This window comes from Paralichthys olivaceus, chromosome 5 (genome assembly GCF_024713975.1).
Source record: "Paralichthys olivaceus isolate ysfri-2021 chromosome 5, ASM2471397v2, whole genome shotgun sequence".
NCBI lineage: Eukaryota > Metazoa > Chordata > Actinopteri > Pleuronectiformes > Paralichthyidae > Paralichthys > Paralichthys olivaceus.
In genome coordinates this window covers 15,744,776-15,757,097 of record NC_091097.1, presented here as the reverse complement: position 1 = coordinate 15,757,097, position 12,322 = coordinate 15,744,776, and the positions used below count along the sequence as shown (strand labels likewise).

General features: G+C 40.8%; 1 long non-coding RNA gene across 1 annotated transcript; it reads right to left on the bottom strand.

Annotated features, from left to right (window-relative positions):
* Nucleotides 1–668: 668 nt before the first annotated feature.
* LOC138407651 (uncharacterized) lies at nucleotides 669–8,640 on the bottom strand. The gene is made up of 3 exons (XR_011240986.1): nucleotides 8,530–8,640; nucleotides 7,036–7,172; nucleotides 669–6,848 (listed from the first exon to the last, which is right to left on the bottom strand). It is a non-coding gene; the product is annotated as an uncharacterized lncRNA (long non-coding RNA).
* Between the last annotated feature and the right edge of the window lie 3,682 nt (nucleotides 8,641–12,322).

The window sequence follows — 12,322 nt, the reverse complement described above, 5'->3', positions numbered from 1 at the left end:
TCCTTATGGGTGTTAATACAATGCACCTGATGTGTTTTTAGTTTAATATTCTCGTTGCTCTAGTAAGCAGTCAGTTAGCTTAGCTTAGACTGGAAACAGCTTGCAACCACCTAATGAAAATCAAGTCAGTGGCAGCACAACACAGACGTAAAACCGCTTCTAACCAGATTCTACACCAAACAGTTTCACTAACGTCACACTTTGACTTTTAGTCTGCTGACATACTGTTGCATTAGGGTTAATTACATTTTATATTCATATATATATAATAAGACAAAACATAGGACTTTCTTTTCTTATTAATCCCAAAGGAAATTTGTATGCTAGCTTGTACAGTACAGAACAATATATAGTAGAATAAATACAGTGAAAATAATCTGAAATGTAAGTGATTATAACAATAAATGTTAAAGTGCAAGTGCATTGTAAACTAAATAAAAAAGATTAAGTCTATACCAAGTAATGCAGAATCAGTCCCCATTATAGATATCAATAGAAATGAGAATAAGACAAGCATAAGCAAAGTTACATTAGACAGAGAAACTAATATTTAGCTAGTAAGCAGAAATGAAATGATGAGGGAGATGATGAAGTGATATGTGATATTGCACCTGCTATTGAAATTGATACATTGCACATTATATTGAAATGAAATATTATGAAATAAATTTAAATATTGCACATGATATTTAATTAATATGATGAACAGTAATAGTACACAAATTGCACAAGTGGTGTTATTGCACATGAAAGGTTCTCCATGGCTGAAAGCTTTGCTTCATGTCAAAACAAGTTTACACAACCAGATAGTGATAAGGCTTTCAGCTATGGGAGGACAGGCAAAGTGACATAACAAGCCTGCAGCAATCGACTAGAAACAGTTTCAAGCAAACGTGGACAGGTTTCAACAGTGGCTCATTTAAAAGGTCACACCTTTGTCTTTTCATTGATAAGGTGTGAATATAGAGCCGAATCCACACAGAAAGGACCGGGATTCAAGCCAAGATGTTGAACCAAGAACCTCTTTGCTGTGAGGTGACAACGCTGCACCACACCAATGCCGATTAGAATCTAGATGTGTAGCAATTACCTGTTGAGCAAGATTTGTGTGATTATGAAAATGCAATATCAAACTAAACTGATCTGTGATAACCTGAAATTTCCAGTCCAAGGAGTTTTGCATATTTCACACCCACATTTTATACATCTATCACATTTCCAACATTTTATCATTTCAATTTTCACCAATAATTAAGTTTCACACCTTTTATCAAAATTACAAGACATGAAATGGAAACCGGACTATTCTCAGCCCCAAACACCCGAACAGCACATCAGACACCATGGTGCATTGATTTTCAATCTATCATCAATCTCTTCCTATATCCCATAAAAAGAGGATGCCCCTGCACGCTGAAATTCTATCCTCCCCTTTGGGCTAAGATGTACTGGTTCTTCACCTCAGCTTGTCATGAAGGAGACTGATGCTCCTGCGAGGCATCCCAGAGGTCAGGCAGCCATGTTGCACAGCTGCAGCTCAACCTTGGCAGATAAATTAGTAAATTTAATTCCCCCTCTGCCCTGCTGTATGTCTTTTAGCCATGCAGGTGTGTGTGTGTGTGTGTGTGTGTGTGTGTGTGTGTGTGTGTGTGTGTGTGTGTGTGTGTGTGTGTGTGTGTGTGTGTGTGTGTGTGTGTGTGTGTGTGGGGCATCCAGTAAAAACCAAAAAGCCATAATTCTTCCTGCTGTATTTCATGTGTCGGAGAGAGAAAGCAGCAGACACAGATGAGGGAAGAGCGGCCAGAGATTAATTTCGTTTGACATATATGAAATAGAGGTTCACATCCCTGAAGGGAAGATTTATAAATTGGAGTTTCAGTTAGATTGTATCTCAAAACTGCAGCTTTGCAGATGTGTCCTGGTCTTGCAGGAGTTATGTGTGAAAGAAAAATGCTTAAGAAATACGTTCAGGATATTTTTGAGGCCTGGAAATCCTTAACAGATACGAGAGTTCACACTTCTACTGAGATTTGAAGACTGAGATGGAGCAGCTTGAAAAGTGTGGATTAGAGAGGTTAAAGAGTGAGAACACCCACAGTAGATGAGAAAGACAGGTAGATATGTGGGAGTGACAACTTCAGGCTTCTTGCACAGACAAGTCACAACATGATTTATTTCATGACAACACACCACCATTACTCTGACCTTTGCTAAATCAAACTGTAGATGATTATCTCATTGAGGCAAACCGTCATGTCATACACAGTCACCATTGCTTGCGTAAAATGTGAATTTTTTTAGGTCACTATGAATTCTCGGGGATTTCAATGAGGAAATTCTTGTAGCATAGCAACAGTTGTAGAAGTCCTTGAAATATTTGGAGAACAAAGGTTGGTTGGGGTTCATTTAGATTTGTGTTGATCTGGCTCTTGTGAAACAATGCATATGAATACAAATAATACGATTCTCTATAGTGGCAATATCAGGGATCACCTTTCACCCACATACGTATGTCCAAGTTTCAATTAACTTTACAAATTGCTTCCACTCACATCCGCTATCCATTACAAATACACTTGGATATTCCCCGACACTTCATGCTGTTAATGCCGGATGGAAGTTGTCATGGGAACTCGTCTTTGACAGTTTCCACAGCTCACAGTGAGTCGCAAAGACAAAGAAACTCACTCAGGAGGCATGGAAGGTGTCAGGCGTCAGAAAGATATATATATAACAAAATAATGTTAAAAGCAGAAGGGCCGAGTGTGACGGACAGCAGAGCAGGACGGATGAAATCATTGAGACACCGTGCCCGAATGATTCATCTGTACATTTTGTACTGTCGACAGAATTATTGTTGGCAGTGACAGATTGCAAAATTAGGATTCAGCAGATTTCACACATGTTAAACGACACCATTTCTTTTCATTTTCAATGCACATTTCAAATGACTGTGTCAAGGGACTTTGCCTGCATCGATAAAAAAACTACAATCATGACTTCAAGTACAATCTTAAGGAAACAGTTTAACATTTTGTGAAATATGTCTCATCTCTTTGTTGTTGAGCGTTGAATGAGCAGATTGACACAACACTTGTGATTGTTTAGAAGCTACAGCAGTTGGTTGGTTGGATTAGCATAGCTTAGCATTGAGATAAGGGCAAACTATTATAATAAATACTAAATGTTGTTTTTATGCAAACAAGATAAAACATGCAAACTAGTGCGCTTTAAAGATGCTGGTAGGCAGAGTTTGGTAATGTTGGACACAGCCAGGCTAGCAGTCTCTTCTTCTGCATCTTGCATTTATGCTAAGCTAACCATGCACATGGTAGCTTCACATTTATTGCAGCAGAGGCAAGAAACCTAATTTCTAAAACTGTCAAAAATACCCTTAAGTCTCATTTATGCAAATAATGTAACAATCACTGTCCACATACTCCCATGTGTTCTTCATGTACGGTTGTTTAACAATACTTTCACTAGGGGGCAGCACAGAGATATGTTTCTGACAATACATGTGTCGGAGGTTGTGATAATTTACCTCCCCATGCAGATGCCTGTAATTTCTTACCAACTCCGAAGTCTCTCATCAGTAAGTTTAGCTAAAATCTTTTCATCTACGGTCGTCTTACTTACTTACCCAAATCTCACAAGCCTTGAATGGAAAATCAACACTAAATGTGAAGAATTCCTGTCTAACAGCACATTAGTAGTTTAAAAAAATCATCTCCCAGCCAAAAGCCCTGGTGTTCTTACAGTAAATGTTTTGCAGATTCAGTCTCCCTGCTAGAGATTTATGGCTCCATCTCACCACACGCCTGCAACTGCACCTAAAGATGCTCAGTAATCACATCGTGGTGAAAGCAAAAACATTTGTCTATGCACGTGTGTATTGTTTGCGTGAGCTCTGTATGTGTGTGTGTCTGAGCAATGCACACAAGGCTATTACATTTCCACATCCCAAACATTCAAGAGGATAAGCACACCTTCCACTTCAATGTGTTATTAATGAAAACCATGAGGGGGCATAATGGAGCTGGCAGTGGCAAGTTATTTTTCTAGTCTTGCTTCATCATCTTTTTCTTTTCTTTTCTTTTTTTACAATGCATACAGCATGTTGAATTGCTTTTATTCATGAAATATTATCCTGTCTTCATGTTTTTTTTCAAAACATGTGGTCAGCAATATTCTGTTTCAGGAACTTTCCCAGAAATACAATGTAGGATATAGTGAAGAGAGGATTTCTTTACTTCATCTTTCTATTCCATTTGGTCCCGAGGGGTCTGAGGCACAAACTATCATAATCTAGTTTCCTCAGCCATCCAAGAGTTCAGACACACCAGCAACTGTGGAGCAGAGCACCTATGTCTGTTCGCCTTCAGGTAAAGACGAACCATAATACACAGGAGGACGTCATCAATAAGTTAACAGGGAGATAGTGGGAGACACATCTGTATTACAGAGTCTGTGGCTGGAGGGAGGTGAATCTAGGGATATGTTTGCATATGATACAACATGCTTCACCACAAAATAACTTCATGTTACAGGTGGTGACTTCTTATTGAAAATCATAATGTGGATTAGCAAATGTTACACAAACACAATATAAAAACCTCCTCAAGCGACGACAGGTCGATAGGACGACAGGTCCATTACACAAAACAAGAGCAGTGGTTTAAGACAATAAATAGTCTTAAAAAATGTTGGGTACATAACTTCTAGCTAAATGGCAAACTGTCTTTTTTCACTTTGGTTTTTGTACAAGTCAAAACAAGCATTAGTAGTCACATTTCATCACCTAGCTAGAACCATGCTACCCCTCCCATTTACAGTCTTTATGCTAAGCTAACTTGCTTCATAGTAGACTCAATGAGAAAACGAAATACACAGAGACACTTTGTTCGCACATAAATAGAAAACATCTCAGCCGCACAATAAAATGAGCGTTGGCAACTAAGAGCACAATCACAGTACTAATACTGATTCTTATATTGAAACAGACAGTATAAAATATATTAGACACTGTTCTCTTCATATCTTTACGTTGCCTTGACATAACAGTCACAACTAACCTTGTTACATCAGTCCTCGGGTTCGCTCATCTCTGTGGTCTGGCAAGGACATGGATGTAGTTTCTGGGGGCACACGTGATTTGCAAAGGATGATTGACTGTTCTCTTCTTCACTCAGACATTTACATGAAACTGTTCTGTAACCCAGAGACTATTATTATTATTAATTATAACTAAAAGTGCATTGAGCCTGACCCACAGCAGCTACATGTTTTGCCTCTATTCAGTTTGCCTTTTAAATACAGCAGCCACAAGAGCTGCTGACATGAAAGGCTCCGTGACAGAAGTCACATTCAAGGACAGACATAATATTAGTTGTTCTTATAAATGAACACATTTGCATTTTAATGAGCCATCCCATAACTGTAACTCATGAAATTGATCTTGTGGAGGAATATAGAACATCTATCACATTTCATTTCTCATGTGGCCCCCGGAGGAAGACATGTGGGCCGCGTTATGCATTCGTGAGCAGTGTAATTGCAAAAGATTGTTAAATGGCCAGCGCTCGATAATATTCAGTAAACAGCGTGCCGTTTTTAATGCACTCATTTTCACTGCTGACCTATAAATCTGGGCCCTCATACATGCATGCACTGTAAAACTACGTCTGTCTTCCGATATGTTTTGGCTAACAAGCATGATTGTAGATTTTTAGTTAAAGACACTGTGAGTAATCTTTCAGTCGCTCATTTGATTCTATCTAAAGCTTTTCGTTGACACCAGATTTTAATTCCCTGCTTATTCAGTGTTCAGGGAAAAGGCAAACATTCAATAACCTGAGTTATAAAAGTATGTGTGATCTTAATTACGATAACTATTCTGCCCTCGACATGTTTGCCTGTACATGAATCGACAGATAGCAAACAGGTTTCAAGTCAGAGGCCGGAGTATGGATTCTGCTATTTAAACAACACAACTCAACATTAGCAATATTATGTATATGTATATAAACTGCCAACAGTAGGAGTAGAAGTACTTAATTGTTAACTGTATTTGTACTTACAAACTATTTTTTCCAAGACACAAACAAAAGATGGATAAGGTGGCTGGAGCTGCACACCGACCACATGCCACTTGGTGACAACAGGATTTCCTGTTTGTCATCTCTGACCTTTGACCTGGCTGTGTCACATGACTAAAACAACCAATGAAAAGAAACAAAAGAATAGTTCAGTCTATGTTCCCTACTCACAAACAACCACCAGGGGGAGAAATACAACATTTTTGAAATGAGTTTTAGAGATAACGCTGTGTTCTGAAAGATATTCTCTGCGAAGTAACTTCACCTCACCCACAAGAGGGAAGTGTAACCAATCCTTTGACTGCGATCTTTCTTCATATGTTGTACTTGGCAGAAGTGTTCGATTTTGTCCATTATGGTCCCCACACACACACACACGCAGATGTCAGCTTGTTGCTGCTTGTGATGATGGAAGACTTTTAATATTTCCACCAGCCTCTCTCCAGAGGTTTCTCCAGATGAACGTGACACGGGAGCGCTCCTGGGAAAGGTCAGCACAGCTCAGGGCCCTGCTGGGGCCACATCAGATAAAACAGTGGGGGGGATCAAGAGCTATATATCGCCCACCACCACTGAGACTTTGCTGAGAGGCATCAAGGAGGACTAAACCCTTGAGAGGTGGAGGATGGAGAGATGACAAGAAGATAGGAGTGGCACGGGAGGAGAGGTGGAGAGGGAGGGGGGGGGGGGTGTGAGCGAGGAGAGAAGTGGCTGGGTGAGGCTGTGATGGAGCAATGGATTGAGAATCACCTGTAAATTAGAATCTTCATTAAACAGGCTCAAATTACAAAGGTTTTCACATACATGCTCTGCAGGGACTTGTCTTTAACACAGGTCATGTTTCTGTCATATGGTCATTTTTAATCACACTGCTGTTTTTTTTCTTTAATGCTCATTTTGCTCAGTTTCTTTTAATTAGTTATTTAGAGAGACTGACTTGCGATGAAGTGAATCCGTGCGACCTTGATACCGCAGCGCCGCACCCCAATCACTACTGTGCAGATTCTGGCTCCAAGTGATGTCATCGTTTTCAAATGTGTCAGCGTTCATATCCAGGATACTTTAGCTTCATGCCTGGACATCAGGAGGTAATGGAGACATACAGTCTATTGATGCAGCAAAATGTATATTTTACAGTAAAATCTCTCGTTTTAATGTGCCGATTTTTTCAGTAACATTGTTTGGAGTTGACAAGAGCTGATGAGACATTAACTCCGAAGTTTATGTTAACTCTTTCACGCTGTGGCACGGGTCTTAAATATCAGTCCCCTAAACATGCCTGATTTTTTTTTTAATCTAGAACCATGAATCATTCTCAGAGAACTAAACACAAATGATGAAAAACGCTCACAATGTTAAAGATAAATAAAAAAGCCCTGGATCTGTCCCCTGATCCTGATGAAGATTGTGGATGAATAAATCCTTGAATCCTTTATAAATACTAAACAGGACCACAGAAGCCTATACATGCATTTCCAGTCAAGTCACATTCGATTTTCTTCCAGGATTAGTTGATAAATTTGTTTCAGGCAAATTGTAAAATATAGGTTAGAAACCATTTACGTTCCTGAAAATAAATATGATTTGAACTTTTCTGGGCTTTATATAGCATATATCACATTAACTAATAAAAATCACTTTTTAAAAATTATTCATCATGTACACAGGATTTTGTCAGTAGCAGCTGTTGTTCCCAATGAGACATTGCGAAGCTCAATCGCAGAAGTAGAATGGTTGTCAGAAAGAGAGAAGAGCGCCTGAAAGCCTAAAGTGCCTCTTCAGAGAGAAAACAACTGCCGGCCGCATGAATCATAGAATTGAAAAGGCTGAGAGGGAGAGAGAGAGAGAGAGAGAGAGAGAGAGAGAGAGAGAGTGACGCATAAGGCTAAATCCATCCAGTTGCTGAATGCATACAACACACACAATAGTGCAAAATGAAAAGGAGGGAGAAGGAGAGCGATAAGAGCATTATGTCTACGTCATCGGTGAAAGAGTAACTGGACCCGCGGGGCAGAGCGGATAAATAAAGCAGCGAGGAGTGTGGGTAATATTACCCACATTTCTCTGCTGCTTGTGGCCTTGCTGCCTGTCATGCTCTGCTGGTCAGTGATGTCACTGAGACTGCAGAGGGGTTCACTGGCCCTGCCCCTCACTGACATACACAAACATCACAGGAGTATGTAAATACACACACACACACACACACTGCAGATGCTTAACTATTAAACACGCCGCCTGTAAATTTAAACACACATGCATGACTCCTCGTCGATATCTGCCGCTCAATAATTCATGGTACAGTTTCAATGCAGTGTGGCCCAACAGCTTTCACACACACACACACACACACACACCAGATAACCAAAGGTGGACTCTTGCTCTGCTCCACACAAGTTTTTCTTGTAGTTTGGAGTCTTGCTTCAACACTTACTGACAGAACGGGCCGCAGCAGGGTGGAGAGGTATCAAGACTCTGGCCTCTTATCACAAACAAGGTTACACCACACACTTGTGTACTTCAGAGGCTCTCACTAAATATAGGAAGGGAGGAGCAGGAGGAGAGAGAAAGAGGATGAGGAGCTGACTGGTTTGCACCCATATATGACCTCTGCCTCATCGCCTGCAGCACATGGTGTCACCCTAAACTCTGTTGCTGTGTTCGACCCTGGTTCAGTCCCCTCAGCCTTTGAGTTGTTTGTTATAAATAGACGTGCATGCTGACAATCACCACCGCCACCGATTCATAACGTCTATCTACTGTTTTCCCAGTTAAAACAGATTCCAGCTGTCCACCTGCAGGCTTGTGTTGGGATCTTGTTGTGCTCTCTACCAATGCTGTGTTGTGTTACTGTACCGGCTCAGAAAATGCTTAGCCCATCTCAGTGAAATACTGCGCACCTCCACAGGAGGCCAAGGGCACTCTCGCTGGGACAGAGGGAGGCCTTTAAATCACATTTGATCACATAACCCCACACACACACACACGCAGGGGGAGGGACAGACCACAGCACATACGATCCTGCAGTCAGGGGAACAGGAAACATAAACAGTAATAGTGTGTAAGTTCTCTCCTTATATGAAATGATTCATTCTCTCTTCATGGCAGCTCAACCTGCTGCCTGCGCTATAAACAGCAGAGGGATTCCTCCGATTGTTCACACAGGGGAAAAAGCTTCAGAGCAAACAGTGTGTGTGTGTGTGTGTGTGTGTGTGTGTGTGCATTGTCCAGCAATTGCATGTGTATTTACTAGTTCTTATTTTCCACAAGATGTTTAACTATCCCTTGAAATTTCGGGAAGAACACAAATGCTCTCTGTCGCCACCTGATGAAGCCGAAGAGCGTTGATGTTTTTCGATCAGATGAGACACGGAGCAGTTTTTGTTCCTCGACTTTATCATCGAGAAAATCAAGATACATTGACGTGAATTGACAAAATTCCTTTTTGATTTGTTGGGAAAGGATTCAACTTTCAAGCGATAGGTATTTCAGTGTAAACATATTTGCCAGCTATGTGTCTCTCTGTTTCTCTTAAACAGATGTTTTTCACTTCATTTACTATTTGATTATGATTCAAAAACAAAAAGATGTTTGAATAATTTAATGAGGTCGTCTGTTTTACTACGATCTGATATAGAAAGGTTATCAGAAAAAGAAAATATTGTCACGGAGTGTGGCTACATTCAAGTGGAGTAAATCTAAAATACCACAGGCAACAGTTTGATCACCAAAATCTGTATTTATAATACAACACAATTATGTGAATAGGCTAAAGAATAAGGTTTATAGGCATAAACAAGACAAACATGTGGTCAACTATCGTGTGAGAAAGCCGCCAAAACAGCTGGAATCTCAAACAAGTGCTCACTCGGCTGCTCTCAAATCCACGCCTGCATGTGACCTCTCAAATGTTGACTTTGCAGATTGAGTTTAGCGCTCCGGATTTGTTTTGCGGCTCTGAAATCTTTTTTCACCGCGAGACTTCCATAGCAGAAATTCTCGGGCACAGAGCGGAGTGACTGAAGTGATTGATGCCTCAGAGGTTGTTTGAAATGAAGAGCAGATCCTAAAATGACAAACGAGTCACTTGTACCAACATGTTTTCATACACAAGATCCAGGCAGGTGTCACAACAGCATTAAAGGTGGTATCTTGTTTGATTTGCTAGATCAAATATTTGGAGGATTTGTAATGTGTCTCTTTCCATCCAGGGGAACAGAAGCACAGGCCTGCAGAGAGCATCCTGCTGTGGGATCAAGCTCCTGGCAGAGGGGGACATCCTGATGGGAAATATGGGATGCAGCTCTTCATCCCTCCCCCCCCCCACTGCCACAAATCTCTCAGGAAACTCTCCTCTTCCCTCTCTCTCCCTTCTCTCACTTACCCTCTCTGTCTTTCAATACTTTTTGGATTTCTCATCCTCCTTTCTTTGCTTTCATCCACTTCACCGCCTGCATGGCCAGGAACAACCTTCATTTTGAAATGATATTGGTATTTTCGTTACTGTGCAAATATTTGAAAGAGTTTCCAAGTTTAGTTCAAATGCTCCAAACTGATTTTTTTTACAGTGCCCGTGTTTTTTCTTCATTCAAGGCACATGAAGACACGGGGACACAACAGGGGAAATGGGACATTCCTAGCAACATATGAATGCACATGAAGTGAAACCCTTTTAAACTATGTGCCTGATTTTGTGACAATTTCTTCTACCTTTGAACTGTGACAGGTGGATTTGAACACACACACACCCGCTAGATGCAATTGCTACATGGGCTTTAGCCCAAGCATTTGGATCATTAAGAGCCCTGAAGGTCTCTCTCTGAAGTTCTTAGAGGCTTATTGTCACACAACGTGATCACACCATTGATTTCGCAGCCTGTGAGGCCTCTTGTAAGTGAAGGTGTCGACTTTCAAATAAAAATCCAAACTACAAAAAAAAGAAAAAGCTCAGAGGAAGAACACAAAAAGGAAACGTCTAGCTTTTAGTGAAGAATTGATTTTCTGTGATCGCCAATAAATAACAGAGAATGAGGCACAACAACAGGGTTTTGACGGGAGAATGACCTTCATGGGACAGAGGAGAGAGACACAGAGGAGTCAGCTGGGATGTTATATAACTGAGAAACCATGCATCCAAACATTAATGTTAATTTTAGTCTTTATATGAATCAAGTCAAGCTGCATAATAAGAGAACATTTTGAATTTCAGGTGTTTAACAGCTTTACATACATGTCTCCCTGATCGGAGTATTTCTTTACTCATGTGTCGACAGTACGTTCTGTTCCAGCCTCCGTACATGGCATCAAACTCTGACCTTTTTATTTACAGTCTACACGGCTCTGACACAGGAAGTTGAGATCACTTCTCCTTTTGCAGCATCCCATATGCAGCACAGCACAGCACATCCCTGGTGTGTCACAGCTTCAGAGTTCCCCGTCTGAGGCCACAACACACACTGTGACGTCAGAAATGTCTTTGTGCGCAGGCCTCGCTGTCGGCCCCCGGATGGCTTAAGAGGAGAAGGGGTGGATGAGGTGGGAAGGAGAGAGAGGGAGAGGAACACGGAGGCGGGAGGAGGGCTTTCTGCTGTGATGCAATTTCATGGAAATTATTATGTGGTGATGATGATGCGTTTGACAGGAGCTTGGAGCAGGGCGGCCTCCTACTGGCCGAGGAGAACACCACACAGCAGAGTGTCTGACTGTAAACACATGATCCTCGTGTTTCCTCCTCACATCTCCAGCTTCAGCAAACATTCCCTCTGTGAGACGTCCACATACACGTGACCCTGAAACCAATTCTGAGAGTAAAGTCATATATTTTCATTGTGCTAATTCTTTGGTTGCTTTGCTTTAATCTTTACACTCACCAGCAGAGTTTGCATAAGCAGCAGAAAGGATGTTAAAATAAAAACAGTAGGTCACTGACATGTAGAGCTGTGGTTAAACGTGTATTACTTACAAGGATTTAAGTATTTTGAAACTATAGATTATTATTATTATAATCTAATATGAGACAGTAGAACTGAGAGAACGCTTTTTTAAAAGAACAAACACACAGCACCCTCTGGTGGTACAGTGTTTAGTTGTGTCATGTTGGTCATAGCTTACTTTTTAAACTTGAAAATCATTTTTTTCATTTGACGTGAGTTTTTGTTGTCTGCGTCGTAGAAACATTTCTACAGAAAGCAGCAGTTCACAGACGACATAGTGCAAAGTGAAATAGT